At 45.7% G+C, this 15,762-nt stretch overlaps 1 protein-coding gene across 1 annotated transcript in view; it reads right to left on the minus strand.

Moving 5' to 3' along the window:
• Nucleotides 1-15,762, minus strand: part of IPO4 (importin 4) — a 3,008,003-nt gene that overhangs the window by 363,148 nt on the left and 2,629,093 nt on the right. The window lies entirely within an intron of this gene.

The raw sequence follows: 15,762 nt of genomic DNA on the forward strand, positions 1-15,762 counted from the left end.
CAACATGCCACTAAATATATATATATATATTTTTCTATTTGTATATGGCTCTGTTACAGAAGTAAGAGGGCCTTTACAAAAAATGAACAACACATATACATACAATATACATCATAAAATATAAAAACATCCTTTCATATAACAAATGAATAAAAAGTAAAGACATGTAATAACAAATAACTGTTTTGTTTTGTTTAGGTAATAGAGGGATGCCAAAAATAACAGGGATTAAAAAGGTTGATATAAAAATCAGTAGTAGAGGAATAAAGGAAATAGCATCAATTTACATGTCAGTATTGGTAATGTTAAAATCAGTGTAAATTTTTAATTCTTTCTCTATCAAATCACAAAGTCGCACTAAAGCATAAATAAGCGGTTTGTGATTACCTTGCATCATTCGAGCCCATAGAAAGGGTATAGAATCAGTATAATTGATATTTACAAAATCTGAAAGAAGAACCATTCTTTGATCTTTGAAGTGAGGACAATATAGAATCAAATGCTGGAGTGTTTCTGTTGTTTCATCACAAGTGGGAAATCTACAGGACTTATTTCCATTATGCATCTTGGTACTAGCCCAGTTTGCGGTTCGTTCTTTGGTATAGAGCAAATTAAATTTAAATCGTATAAAAGCATCACGGACATGGTTACATGGAAATATCTTGATATAATCATATCGCGGTAAACGGTTTTTTATGAAAAGATGGTATTCTGTAAATATTCAGGAATTAGAAAAAGTCCTTAGAAAAAGCTCATCCTCGGAAGATGAATACTCCGTCCCTCCTGACAGTCTTCTCCTCCGATGTGATCATGCTCCCCTGATACCACCCCCCAGGGTTAGGATCAGGTAGTGTCTGCCTTTCCCTGGCCACATGGGAGGACACTTGAGGCTGGGATTCAGTGCTGACTCTGCCGGATTCATCACACTACCCAAATCAGCTGCCTCTCAGGGCTAATCTCTAGCTAAATCACCCCCACCCCTCCCTTCTCTTGTGGGTAGGGATTTCCGAAGCAAGTCCTCATACAAGCCATTTGCTGCACAACTTTGTTAATCTGAATTCTCTTCAGGAAAGGTTGGGGCTTTCTAGAACCGACTTATATGTCCATGCGCTAAGGTGTTTGTTGTAATCCAAATGCATCACAGTTGTGTGGTGCAAAGAAGGGGACTCAGAGCCCAACCCCTTGAGTGAAGCAGTACAAAAGAAATGCTCCACACTTCAAAAGCCTGCGCCACAAATAATATCAAGGCGAAAGAAAGTATAAGAATATTTATTGCGTTGCCCTCTGTGATAACACGTGTTTCGACACAAGTGTGTTTCTCAAATCAGGGCTAGAATTGACTAATACAACAGAACAAAGATAGTTGATCAAAAAGTATTGCATCATACCACAAAAAATATATATAGCCAGGAGTTATGTATATATGTCAACACCATACAATTAGTGGTTCATCACAATTGCAAGACACATATAAACAAGGAGGGGTGTAGGGGGAGGAGATTTGAGGTAATGGAGAATAAAAAATAAAAAATATAAGAAAATGCAAAGACGGGGGGGAAAAAATCAAGACCAAAAAATCTGGTTAGTGCCAATATGACAATGCATTATTTACCGTAAAAGCATTTCTGATGGTTGTATCTGCTTAGATTCACATGCTGTGCATAGGTCCGACATCCAGTGGTCACTGCGGAGTATTGCATTTTGTTTTTCATAGTCGAAAAGGGGACGTCGACAAGGCGTGTCTGTAACACTATCCCTATAGTGACGTGCGTTGTACCCACAATCCCTCACGCGTCGAGGTCCCTCTGTTTGTATTTTTCTGCCCTGAGGGAGCCTTCTAGACGTGAGTGAGTACAGAAAAGAGAGATATGAAAGGAAGTCTATGTTCCTTCCATCCGAGCGGGGAGGAAGGGTGGGCGCATGTGAATCTAAGCAGATACAACCATCAGAAATGCTTTTACGGTAAGTAATGCATTGTCTTCTGATGTTTGTTAATCTGCTTAGAATCACATGCTGTGCATAGACTAGCGAGCAGTACCCGGAGTTGGCGGTGGGTTATGAGAAGGAACAGTAGAGAAAAGATGTCTTAATACTGCCTGTCCCACCTGGGAGTCAGATCTTGAGTGTGCATCTAGACAGTAGTGTTTTGTAAAGGTGTGCACAGAACTCCAGGTAGCCGCTTTGCAGATGGACTCAAGGGGAACATTTGCAATGAATGCTATGGATGCCCCAGTGCCTCGAGTGGAATGTGCTCTTGGCTTGAAGGGTAGTTCTCTCTTAGCAAGAGTGTAACAGAGAGTGATGCATTGTACAATCCATCTAGATATAGTGGACTTAGAGACTGCATCTCCTTCTCTTCCTACTGCCACCGAGACAATGAACTGATTAGTCTTTCTCAGTGATCTGGTTCTTTCCATGTAGAACATGACAGCTCTGCGTACATCTAGTGTATGCAGACTTTTTTTCTCCCAAGTTGGAAGTGTTTTGAAGGAACGTTGGTAGTTCTATAGATTGGTTTACATGAAATTTAGAGATGAATTTTGGTGCAAACCTTGTGTGTGTGCGAAGAACCACCTTATCCTTGTGAACTGATACGAAGGGGTCTAATACAGAAAGAGCCTGTAGTTCACTTACTCTCCTAATGGAGGTGATAGCTATTAGGAAAGCAGTCTTAAGAGTGAGGTATTTAAGAGTTGCCTTGTGCATGGGTTCGAAAGGAGTGCCCATGAGTCTAGAAAGTACCACGTTTAAGTCCCATCCGGGAGCTGGGCTAGCTATTGGGGGGTGTATTCTCTTTACCCCTTCCATGAAGGCCTTTATAACTGGTATCTTCCACCACGACACTTTAAGTTGGGAAGTGGTGTATGCAGAAAGTGCCGCTAGGTGGACTTTAATGGAATTAAACACTAGACCTGAATCCAGTAAATGGGTCAAGTACAGAATAATGTTAGTGGCAGAGCAGTCAACCGGGTTGATGTTCTTACTTCTACACCAGATGACAAATCTTTTCCACTTGCTAGAATAGCAGTGGCGAGTATTAGGTTTTCTGGCTTCCCTGAGGATGTCCATACATCTCTGAGGGAGATGTAAATGTCCAAATTCTATGATCTCAGGAGCCAGGCTGCTAAGTTCATGGTCTGAGGGCATGGATGCAGTGCCCTGCACTTGTCTTGTGACAGCATGTTGTACGGGCAAGGAAGTTTCATTGGGGGAGATAGGGACATCTCCATCAAGTGAGCGAACCATGGCTGCCGGGCCCACATTGGGGCCACTAGTATCATGGTCACCTGCTCTTGGTGCATCTTGTGCACCACCTTGTTGAGGAGGGGAGTCGGAGGGAAGGCGTAAACAAATTTCCCTGACCATTGAATCAACAGACCGTTCCCCTTGGACTGGTTCTGGGGGTACCTGGAGGGGTAACTTTGGCATTGTGAGTTCTCCAGGGTTGCGAACAGGTCTATTTCCGGGAAACCCCATTGCGTGAAGACGTTTAAGACTATGTCTTCTTGCAATTGCCATTCGTACTCTTTGGGTAGGGGGAAGTCTCTGCTGAGTTTGTCTGCTAGCAGATTGAGTTCCCCTGGTACATGTTGTGATAGTAGGAACATGTTGTGTTTGAGAGCCCACTTCCATATATTCTGGGACAGCTTGGACAGTCCTGGAGAGTGAGTGCCCCCTTGCTTGTTGAGATAGTACGTGGCTGTGGTGCTGTCTGTGAGGACCATCACTGTCTTTCCTTGTAAGTGTTCCTGAAAGGCTTTCAGTGCTTTGAACACTGCTAATAGTTCCAGTAGGTTTATATGTTTGGATGCTAAGCTCGGAGTCCACACTCCGTGAGCAGTCTGATGGGATAGGTGAGCCCCCCATCCTGTAAGGGATGCGTCTGTGGTTAGAGTGGCTTCCACTGCGGGTGTGGCAAAAATTTTCCCTAATAACAGGTTTTCCTTTGTCCACCACCGTAGCGAGAGAACCAAGGCCTGCGAGACCACCACTAGATCGTCCCATTGTCCGCTGGCCTGACACCACTGGCTGTAGAGCCACTCTTGCATTGGGCTTATGCGCAGGCGCGCGTGAGGTACCAAATAAATACATGACGCCATCAGCCCTAGCAAACGCATTGCTTTGCTTACCATAACCTCTCGACCTGCCACATAATGGGGGATCTGAAACAGCATGTTTTGGACCCTCTCGTTGGAGGGGAAGACGAGGCCGTCCTTTGTTCGAATTAGAGCCCCTAGGAATTGTTTGATTTGGCTGGGGTCTAAGCTGGACTTCTTTTCATTGATGGAGAAGCCCAGTTGGGACAAAAGGTCTACGGTCCTTTGGGTATTGGAGAAGCATGTTTCGTAAGAATCCCCTGTTATGAGCCAGTCGTCGAGGTACGGGTAAACCGGGATGGATAATCTGCGCAGGTGGGCCGCTGCCACTGCCAGTACTTTCGTAAATACCCTTGGTGCAGATGCTATCCCGAAGGGTAGTACTCTGAACTGGTAGTGTTTGTTCTCTATCTTGAACCTGAGGTATTTTCTGTGCGCTGGCAACATTAAAATATGAAAGTATGCATCTTTCATGTTTAGTGTTGTCATGTAATCCCCCTGTGATAACAGTGGGATTACATCCTGCAAGGTTACCATACGAAACTTTTGGGGTTTGACAAAATTGTTCGCTGGACGCAGATCTAATACAGGGCGCATGGTTAAATCCTTTTTGGGTACAAGGAAGTACACTGAATAAATACCTTCTGTTACCTGCGATAGGGGGACAGCCTCTATAGCTTCTTTTTTCAGTAGCTCTTCTACTTCTTGAAGAAGAATAGTGAGGTGTTCCGGTGTCATGCGCCGGTTCCGTGGGGGTCTGTATTTTGGGGAACCGTTGAATTCGATGCAGTATCCGTGGGCTATGGTGGATAATACCCAGCGGTCTGACGTTATTCCCTCCCATGCTGAAAGGAACAATGTTAGCCGGCCCCCGACCGGAATCTTTGGGTCATTTGTTGGTATTGGGCGTGGGGCCTTTTGGACTGGAGCCGCGCCCTCTTCCTTTGCCACGACGTTGGCCTCTTTGACTGAACTGGGTGCTTTGGTTAGAGGGCCAGTTGGTAGCAGAGTAAAATTGTTGTTGGCTTTGCTGCTGGCGTTGGCCACGAAAGGAGCGTCTATTGCCATAGCTGCGTCTGTTAGGTGGCCTAGAAATTTGGTCAAGAGTCTTGATGGTATCAAACTCCTTCTTCGCATGTTCTAGGGCCTCATCAACTGCTTTTCCAAACAGATGTGTTTACTCTATGGGCTTATTTATTAGGGAAGCCTGGGTTTCTGGCTTAAATCCCGAATTGCGCAGCCAGACATGGCGTTTGAAAAGTATTCCCTGAACCAGGGAACGTCCAGCTGTCTCTGCGGCATCCAAGGAGTTCTTTACGATGCCCTGGTTTACAAGAGTTCCCTCTGATATAGTAGCCAACAGGCGTGAACGCAGGGGTTCTGGTGCGTCCTCTGCTTCGCTGCGCAGCTTGCTCCACTGTGCATCTGCGTAGCTAGCTAATAGGGAATTGTTATTCGCAATCCTAGTTGAGAAGGCGGCGGAGGTCGTGATTCTCTTCCCAAGTGCATAGAGCTTCTTGCCCTCTTTGTCAGGTGGTGCCTCACTAGTAGATAGTGGTACCCCCGCTCTCTTTCTTGCGTTAGTAACTACCAGAGAGTCCGGAATAGAATGTCCCCTGATGTACAAAGGGTCAGAAGACGAAGGGCTGAAGAGCTTTTCTATCCGAGGGTTGACCCCTCTGACTAAGGCCGGATTGGAAAGGGAAGGAGTTATTCTTCTCTTTATAGAAGCCAGGAGCGGAATGGACTGACTGACCGGGGCTTTTTCTTTAATAACTTTTTCTACAAAGTCTATGTCCGGAAGAGTCTCCCCTGTGTCTATTTCAAAATGCGCTGTTGCCTTGCGCAGTAGTGCATTAAGTGAAGGCTGGTCATCTATGGGGGAGGTGTTCCCAATAGGTGAGTCCTTGGGAGGAGAAGGGTGAAAGACATCAGGGTCTGAGTGCACTGATGGGGATTGCCAAGGCTGCACTGATGGGGAGTGCAAGGCTGTGAGGTAGCTGTATCTTCCTCAAAAGCTCCTGCGCTAGTGTAAGGGTCTTCCTCAAACCTCTCCTCCTCATGTTCTTCCTCTCCACCTAAACACTCCTCATCTTCCTGGAGGTATTGCTCCTCTTCAGTGAGGTCATATGCATCTGTAGAAGGGGGAAACAGCCTAGGAATCTTGACCCTAGGGTCATCCTGGGTCCATTCTCTTGGTCTTTTGGGTGTGGGTGGGTTTTGGCTACCCAAAAACCTCTCCATCTTTTCCATACAAGAATGGAGTCTTTCCATGGTCTCATGGGGAACCCCTGAATAGTCTAGAGGGGGGAAATCAGTGTTATCACATTCAAAACGCTTCGAACGCTCCCACAACATCGACGAAAGGTTTCCGTCGCCCTCAGAAAAGCCCTCCGGTAGTTCAGAAGTGCCTTTAGATGAATGGGGCAGTTCCTGGCTACTCGTGTGCTTTTTCGGCGTTTCTATTTCCTTGGGTGCGGTATTTGACGTCTGTTTCGTCGTCCGCTTACGTTTATCCTCGGAAACAATTCTCGCCAGACTCTCGACGACGAGTTCGTCAGTCGAGGGTTCTGGAGTCGGCGTTGCCTGCGCTGCGCGTTGTTTTTCGACGGCCGCTCTATGGAGCGTTACGTCGGATGTTTTTGAGGTAGCGCCCGTGTTAGATGAAAGCCCAATCGCTGGTCGCGGCTGCGTTTGCGGGTGGGTCTTGAGACCCTTGCGGTCTGAGGTCGACGCCGGAGTGCCCTGCGTCCCCTTCGGCGCTGGTGGATCCTTCGTCCTCGACGAAGAAGAGCCGTGGGTTGTGTGCTTAGGCCTATGGGGTCTGTGTGCGTCCTTGTCGCCGGGGTGTTCATCCCCATAAGCAGGGCGTGAGCCGAGCCCGTCGGGGCCGGGGACGGACGTCGAGGAGCGCGAGCGCTCCTTCTGGGGGTTAATGACTTCCGTAACGGACGTCGAGTTATCACCCTCCTCGTCACTTTCTGTAACAGCGGCAGCGGGTGAGGAAACTGACTTCGACATAGCGTAGTCCGCCCACCTCTTAACTTTCCGTTCTTTAAGTGTTCTTGGTTTCAAGAGCTTACAGGCCGCGCAGCTGTCTTCTTTATGATCGAGGGGCAAGCAACGATTACAGAGCTTGTGTTTGTCCTTCCAAGTGTATTTGCCCCTACAGCGTGGGCAAAACTTAAAAGGTGTCCTCTCCATAGCTGAGGCAATAAAAACTGGTGATAACAACCCCAAGGGAAAGATAGGGGAGAAAGAAAGACATTCTCGACGAGAAGATAAAAGTTCGAACCCCCACTCTCCCTACTGTATGTTGGCCGGCGAGGCCTGCCCACGTGTTCGGCAGCGCCGAGGGATCTCCTCCGTCTCTTCCTCTCCGTCGAAAACTTGCACGGCAGAGAAACAGCTTCACAGCTAACGTCGAGGGGAGGGATCTTTACAATAAGTATATATTAAGGACCGAGGTCCGTAGTCATTGTTTTGCAATGTCTCTCTAGGAGCTCCGCGTAAGGCGACCATAAGCTGGGCGGAAAAAAACAATCTGAGGGACCTCAACGCGTGAGGGATTGTGGGTACAACGCACGTCACTATAGGGATAGTGTTACAGACACGCCTTGTCGACGTCCCCTTTTCGACTACGAAAAACAAAATGCAATACTCCGCAGTGACCACTGGATGTCGGACCTATGCACAGCATGTGATTCTAAGCAGATTAACAAACATCAGAAATATTGTTACCATGTTAATTCCATAGATACATGGAGTTGGGAATCCCAATTCCTTACCTATCCTCCATATCAAAGTTCATTCACTTCAAGATTGGTGCATGAAAGAAATCACGGGTTCAATCCCCCTGTAAGAAGTCAGGTTTGAGGTCAGCAGTTGTTGGTGAAGGGCAAACTGTTTAGGCTATCATAGTAACTGAACAAGATACTTGATTTAAAGTCGTTTCTCGGTGATGGTTATGATCAAATACATGCAGTTGTTGGTGAAGGGCAAACTGTTTAGGCTATCTTAATAACTGAACAAGATACTTGATTTAAAGTTGTTTCTCAGGGATAGTTATGATCAAATACATGGTTGCATAAGTAAGGTTGAAAAACGGGGGGGAGAGAATATAAAGATTTGTAAAGTCAAATAGTTGGTCCAAACAATATTAATGCCAAATAAACTCTGGTGCATAAACCCAGAGTCAGCATTTGTCATGCTGCCAAATACTTCCAAAATTGGGTAAGCATGCTATTAGTGTAAGCGTGACTAAGCATTCTGTACGCTGGGTTACCAAGGAGCCGCACAGCGAACACGTGTCTCGCTGCCACGGTGCTCAGAGGCACCGCGAAAGCGGGCACATCGTTCCGACACGGGTTAGCCCCCTCGAGACACCCCCTTCTTATAAGTGCTAATGAAAAAAGGAGACATGTATTAAGTCCGCCGCTAAGCGGCACATCAGGATATGTGGATGCCTCACCTTCGTTAAATTGTCAAATATCCTGCCGTCCGAAGCCGTATAGGCAGCCCTACAGAATGTTTGTAGAGGTTGCCATGACAACCGGCAGTCCGTCCTCGATTGCAGTCCTATTTTCCTAAACTATTCTAGGTAGAAAACGGGCGCCATCTTTAAGATGGGTCCGTTGCACTGAAAAATGCTTGAGTGCAGTTCCTTTTCCCTTCTGATCCGTACAAGTGTGGATTGTTTGGGGGCAAGTTAAGTAAATATAACTGCATAGTTAATATTGGAGCCTAAAACAGCAAACCTAAAAGACAGATTTGGCGTAATATTAAAGATTCTTAGTAGGTATTCCCCTATATCTGTCGTCATATACTTATCATACTGATGGCAAATTAAATGCTTAAAGGTCACCATGCTAAAGCCATGGTATGTATGATTAAAGAGTGTTGGTCAATATAAATCTCAAGTTGGGTGCACAAGTTAACAGATCACCAGAACACATAGCGCGTGGGGATGAAAAGTCCTCGTGTGTAAACGTCAGTATGTTAGAACATTACTCAAATTCCAAAAATCTGCTTCAATTTAGCATCCATCTTATCACATGACATAATGAGTAAATGGTTTAAGACAGTGAACACATAATCAATTGAGAAAATATATAACATTTGTACATCATAGTCTAGAGAAAGTGGTTCATCTCATGTTCTTGATTCAATCCAAATTCCGTAGCTCTAAATCGGCAAATAAGGCGGGCTTCTAGTTGCCGAAGGAGGACTTCTTTATTTCCTCCTCTTTCGCCCAAACGGGCCTGTTTAAGGCCAATGAATCTCAGATGAGTTTTATCTTCCATTTGGTGTTCTTTATGCCAATGTTGGGCCAGCGGTACAGTTGTGGCCACTTTGTCCATTCCCTGTAAATGTTCTCTAATTCTGAATCTCAATTCACGGATAGTACTTCCTATATATATCCGTTTGCAGATACATATGGTAACATATACAATGTATTTATTTCGACAGTTGATAATGTCTGTAATTGAAGTGGTTGTACCTCTCACATCTGTAAAGGTGCTCGTGTCAGGATGCGCATATTTGCACATGCTGCAGCACCCACATTTCTTGAATCCATTAGATGCACCGGATAACCAGTGTATTGGTCGCGGCATAGGCGCTTGTGGGAGTAAAGATGGACTTAAGCTTGATTTCAAAGTTTTAGTTTTTTTGAATATTAGTTTGGGTTCCTCATCTATAAAATCGGTAAGGTGTTCATCCAATTTAAGTAAATGCCAGTTCCTCTTCAGTATTTTTCTTATTTCAAAATTATTAGATGAAAAGGTTGTAATGAAGCTGACCAATACACTGGTTATCCGGTGCATCTAATGGATTCAAGAAATGTGGGTGCTGCAGCATGTGCAAATACGCACATCCTGACACGAACACCTTTACAGATGTGAGAGGTACAACCACTTCAATTACAGACATTATCAACTGGCGAAATAAATACATTGTATATGTTATCATATGTATCTGCAAACGGATATATATAGGAAGTACTATCCGTGAATTGAGATTCAGAATTAGAGAACATTTACATGGAATGGACAAAGTGGCCACAACTGTACCGCTGGCCCAACATTGGCATAAAGAACACCAAATGGAAGATAAAACTCATCTGAGATTCATTGGCCTTAAACAGGCCCGTTTGGGCGAAAGAGGAGGAAATAAAGAAGTCCTCCTTCGGCAACTAGAAGCCCGCCTTATTTGCCGATTTAGAGCTACGGAATTTGGATTGAATCAAGAACATGAGATGAACCACTTTCTCTAGACTATGATGTACAGTTATATATTTTCTCAATTGATTATGTGTTCACTGTCTTAAACCATTTACTCATTATGTCATGTGATAAGATGGATGCTAAATTGAAGCAGATTTTTGGAATTTGAGTAATGTTCTAACATACTGACGTTTACACACAAGGACTTTTCATCCCCACGCGCTATATATTCTGGTGATCTGTTAACTTGTGCACCCAATTTGAGATTTATATTGACCAACACTCTTTAATCATACATACCATGGCTTTAGCATGGTGACCTTTAAGCATTTAATTTGCCATCAGTATGATAAGTATATGACGACAGATATAGGGGAATACCTACTAAGAATCTTTAATATTACGCCAAATCTGTCTTTTAGGTTTGCTGTTTTAGGCTCCAACATTAACTATGCAGTTATATTTACTTAACTTGCCCCCAAACAATCCACAGTTGTACGGATGAGAAGGGAAAAGGAACTGCACTCAAGCATTTTTCAGTGCAACGGACCCATCTTAAAGATGGCGCCCATTTTCTACCTAGAATAGTTTAGGAAAATAGGACTGCAATCGAGGAAGGACTGCCGGTTGTCACGGCAACCTCTACAAACATTCTGTAGGGCTGCCTATACGGCTTCGGACGGCAGGATATTTGACAACTTAACGAAGGTGAGGCATCCACATATCCTGATGTGCCGCTTAGCGGCGGACTTAATACATGTCTCCTTTTTTCATTAGCACTTATAAGAAGGGGGTGCCCCGAGGGGGCTAACCCGTGTCGGAACGATGTGCCCGCTTTCGCGGTGCCTCTGAGCACCGTGGCGGCGAGACACGCGTTCGCTGTGCGGCTCCTTGGTAACCCAGCGTACAGAATGCTTAGTCACGCTTACACTAATAGCATGCTTACCCAATTTTGGAAGTATTTGGCAGCATGACAAATGCTGAATCTGGGTTTATGCACCAGAGTTTATTTGGCATTAATATTGTTTGGACCAACTATTTGACGTTACAAATCTTTATATTCTCCCCCCCCCCCCCGTTTTTCAACCTTACTTATGCAACCATGTATTTGATCATAACCATCACCGAGAAACGACTTTAAATCAAGTATCTTGTTCAGTTACTATGATAGCCTAAACAGTTTGCCCTTCACCAACAACTGCTGACCTCAAACCTGACTTCTTACAGGGGGATTGAACCCGTGATTTCTTTCATGCACCAATCTTGAAGTGAATGAACTTTGATATGGAGGATAGGTAAGGAATTGGGATTCCCAACTCCATGTATCTATGGAATTAACATGATAACACTATATATTGGCACTAACCAGATTTTTTGGTCTTGATTTATTTTCCCCCCTTCTTTGCATTTTCTTATATTTTTTATTTTTTATTATCCATTACCTCAAATCTCCTCCCCCTACACTCCTCCTTGTTGATCTGTGTCTTGCAATTGAAATTGTGATGAACCACTAATTGTATGTTGTTGACATATATACATAACTCCTGGCTATATATATTTTTTGTGGTATGATGCAATACTTTTTGATCAACTATCTTTGTTCTGTTGTATTAGTCAATTCTAGCCCTGATTTGAGAAAGACACTTGTGTGTCAAAACACGTCTTATCACAGAGGGCAACGCAATAAATATTCTTATACTTTCTTTTGCCTCGATATTGTTTGTGGCGCCATTTTTTGAAGTGTGGAGCATTTCTTTTTTACTGAATTCTCTTCACCCAACCCCGTTGTCACAGTGGTTGTTTGCTCTCTAACTATCTCCACAATCAAGTGAGTTAATTTTGGGGAGGGTTCTCTGGTCTCCAGTAGGGCTGTGTTGCTCTCTGCTGGTTCTAACTCCACGACACTGCTCCTCAGCTTGCATGTAGCATGCCTGGACAGCCTGTAGTGGGTGTTAAGTATTCCATTTGGTTTCAGAATACAGAATCCTATCTAATTTGCATTTGGTAACTAGTCCATTCCAGACGAGGTGCTGTCCGTTAGGCCCAGGTGTATTGTAGTACTTCCAGTTTTCTGTATAGTGATACTTCCCGGGAACCATTATCCATCGCAGGCGTCTGAGGACTCCAGTATACACTGGTAATTGAAGTCACTTAGGGACCACCTAAAAGAGAAGAGAAAGAGACCTGGCCAGGACTTCCTGTCCGTCCTCTCCTTCTACTCTCTCCTCTACCTGTGGCCACATCTCCTCCTCCCTTCTCTGCCTTTCCTCTGTTCACCCTGGACGAGGTTTCTAGACAAGTCTGATCTATGAAAGTCTCGTCACAACAGGTTCTTCCCTGTTCTTCCAAAACCATCAAGGACCACACTGACACCCTCGCTCCAGCCTTGGCCGACTTCTGCAATCACTCTTTCGCCACTGGTACCTTCCCTTCCCCCTGAAGCACTCTTGTGCACCCTGTTCTCAAAAAACCCTCAGCCGAGCCCTCCTATCTGGCTAATTATTGCCCGATCTCATCACTCCTTTCCTAGGCAAACCTTTGGAAAAGCTGGCCATCTCCCAGCTTAATCTTTACACTAAATATGTTGGTTGTCTTCATGAGCATCAGTCCTGCTTCAGATCAGCCAGAAGCACAGAAACGTCTCTCCTGAACATCTGTGAAGACCTGCTCTCTAACCTTGATGCTAATCACCCCTCTGTCCTCATCGTACTCTATCTCTCTTCTGCTTTTGACACGGTCAACCATTTCATCCTGCTCAACCGGCTCCGTGATAACCTGGGCATCACTGATCAGGTCCTGGCCTGGCTGACCGCTTTCCTCTTGGACCGACCCTCCCAGGTCCAACTTGGGTCCTTCCTTTCCTCCATCTCACTATGTAACTGTGGTGTTCCCCAGGGGTCTAACCTCTCTCCCTGGCTGTTCCACCAATACTTGACACCTCTCGCCCACCGCATTGCTGCTCTGTGCTCCAAGTTTCAGTGCTATGCAGATGCCATTCAGCTCGTTTTCAGGCTCCCCTCTGCCGCCTCATCTCTATCTCTCATCTCAGATTGTCTGTCTGCAATCCAGGAGTGGTGTGCCGCCAATCATATCTGCCTTAATGCCAGTAAGACGGAGATCCACCTTATCTGCAAACCTGCACCTTCCTTTCCTGTCACTCTCTGGCCGGCCTTCGCCTTGGCCCTCTTCCTGCTCCCACCTGGGAGGCTAAGAACCTCGGGGTCATCTTCGACTCCACACTCGCCTTCTCTTCTCACATCTTTGACATCTCTAAGAAGTCAAACTACCAACTGCACCTCCTTAGAAGAATTCTTACTTTCCTCACCTTCCCTCAGAAGCTCACTGTCTCCAGAGCTCTGCTTCTCTCTAGACTGGACAACTGCAACAGCCTCTTTTTCAATCTGCCTAGTTCTACTCTCCGCTGTCTGAATCTCATCCAGAACAGGACTCTGAGACTTGTCCTTGGCCTCAAGCCCAGGGATCATATCTCTCTGGGCCTGAAATCTCACCATTGGCTCCCAGAGGCTGCAAGGATCAAGTTAAAGACCCTCTGGATTGTCCACAAGGCCTCCAACTATCTCTTCGGAAATATCTTCTTACTCGAGCTCTTCGCTCCTCCACCTCCAACTCCTTGAGGGTCAGTCGCTTCTCCAAGCAACAAGTTGGCGATAGATCTCTTTCGTTGGCTGGCATCTCCCATTGGAACAGTCTCCCTACCTCTCTGAAACTTGAGCAGAACCATCTCCGGTTCCGAAAGCACCTCAAAACCTTCCAGTTTGCTTCTGCCTTCTCTCCTCTTCTCCCCTGCTGATCGCCTGTCTGATATTGCACTGGTCACCTGGCTACCCTCTGAATTCAGGCCCAGGTCCCTGCCTGACCTGTTGCACACCCGCACTGCCACCTGGCAACCCCTGCACTTGGGTCTGTAACTGTAGCCCTACAGTCTGCTTAACTGCACTTATTTGACATGTGCTGCCTGCATTTTAACCTTCGCACTTGCCACCTGTTGGCTGCACTACTTATTTTGATCCCTTGTACAGCACTCGCCCATCCTCCCTTTCCCCTGACACTATTCCCCTCCCGTCTCCCCTGCACTTGCGCAATCTCAATGTCACAAGGGCTAGTAAGATCTTTGTCCATTGTCCTCCCTCTGTTTCCCCTCCCTTCACTTGTCGTGCTTTCAAACACATGTGTATAGAAGTGTTATGAATGCCATATCATATCAGGACAGAGGGTGATAGGCATCAGGTCCAGGAAAGAGGTATCAATACACATGCATGGTTCCATGCAGACCAGGGAGCCGGGGACAAGGGTACACCCTCAGTTTCCCCATACCCCTTCTCGGGTTCTTAGCATGCCACGACAGGGTCAAACTCATTACCCTGTCGCATACAATTAAAAGGGAGTTGCAGCTTTCAGGGGACTTTTGAAAGTCTCCCGGTCACCAAAATATGTCCAGACACCAAAAGGTCAGCAAATGTTCTAAGGGAATACTAGAGCAGGCAAAGGGAAACTGCAACATCCATTTCTGTAGAACATTCTTCATGATGATGACCATGGGCCTCATTACAACTCAGGCGGTAAGGGGTTTACAGCGCCGTAAACAGCGCCGACCCTTACCGCCCGAGTACGAGGTCCCTTAGCGCCATGGCGGATTTAACACCTGCTTTTAGCCATGGCGCTAAGGGACCATCGAGTTAATTACGCCACCGTAATTTACGGTGGCGTAATTAACGCCTTCCCCACTCCCATTATGCCTATTGGGGCAAAAATGGGAATGGGGAAGGGTAAATGGGGATTGGGGACTTACCGCCCCGCCAAACTCGGAATGGGGCGGTAAGTCCGCCAAGTTTACGCCATGGTGGTAAAATCACGGCCCAGGCGGTAACTTACCGCCTGGGTCGTAATGAGGCCCCATGTCATTAAATTGCATTAAGTTAACAACATGGTATGAGCGGTTTCCATGCTCATAAAATTTCCATGCTCATACTAGATGCTTTTAGTGGTCCATTCCACGGATGAGCATGAAAGCATGGTGATCGACATGGAAAAAGCTAGTTTCCACAGAAGAAACCAAGAACAAATGTCATAGCCAATTCTGAACGTGTCAAACAAGTAGTATATCAAAGTAATGATCCCCCAGAAATCTGTCTAACATAGAAATAACTTGAGCTGAGCTTTACGGGGTTCTCCCACAACAAGCAGTAAAATAATCAGAAAAAAGCCTCTAGTTAGGAAGCTCTGGCTCGTCCAATTATTGAATGTAGTGAGAAAAAACCAAGTGCAGGCGATGAGCTAAGCAGTAAAGTGTGCTTGTAACTGCTATGCATTTTTATGCATCAAGGAGTCAGTGGGGAATGCTCAAACAAACTTTTGAAAGGTCCAACGCTGGAGGATTTCCCTCCAGTGGCTGCCCCGCAACTCTGCCCATATCGATTTGC

The sequence above is a fragment of the Ambystoma mexicanum genome, chromosome 13 (genome assembly GCF_040938575.1).
Source record: "Ambystoma mexicanum isolate Mex_15411 chromosome 13, UKY_AmexF1_1, whole genome shotgun sequence".
Lineage (NCBI taxonomy): Eukaryota > Metazoa > Chordata > Amphibia > Caudata > Ambystomatidae > Ambystoma > Ambystoma mexicanum.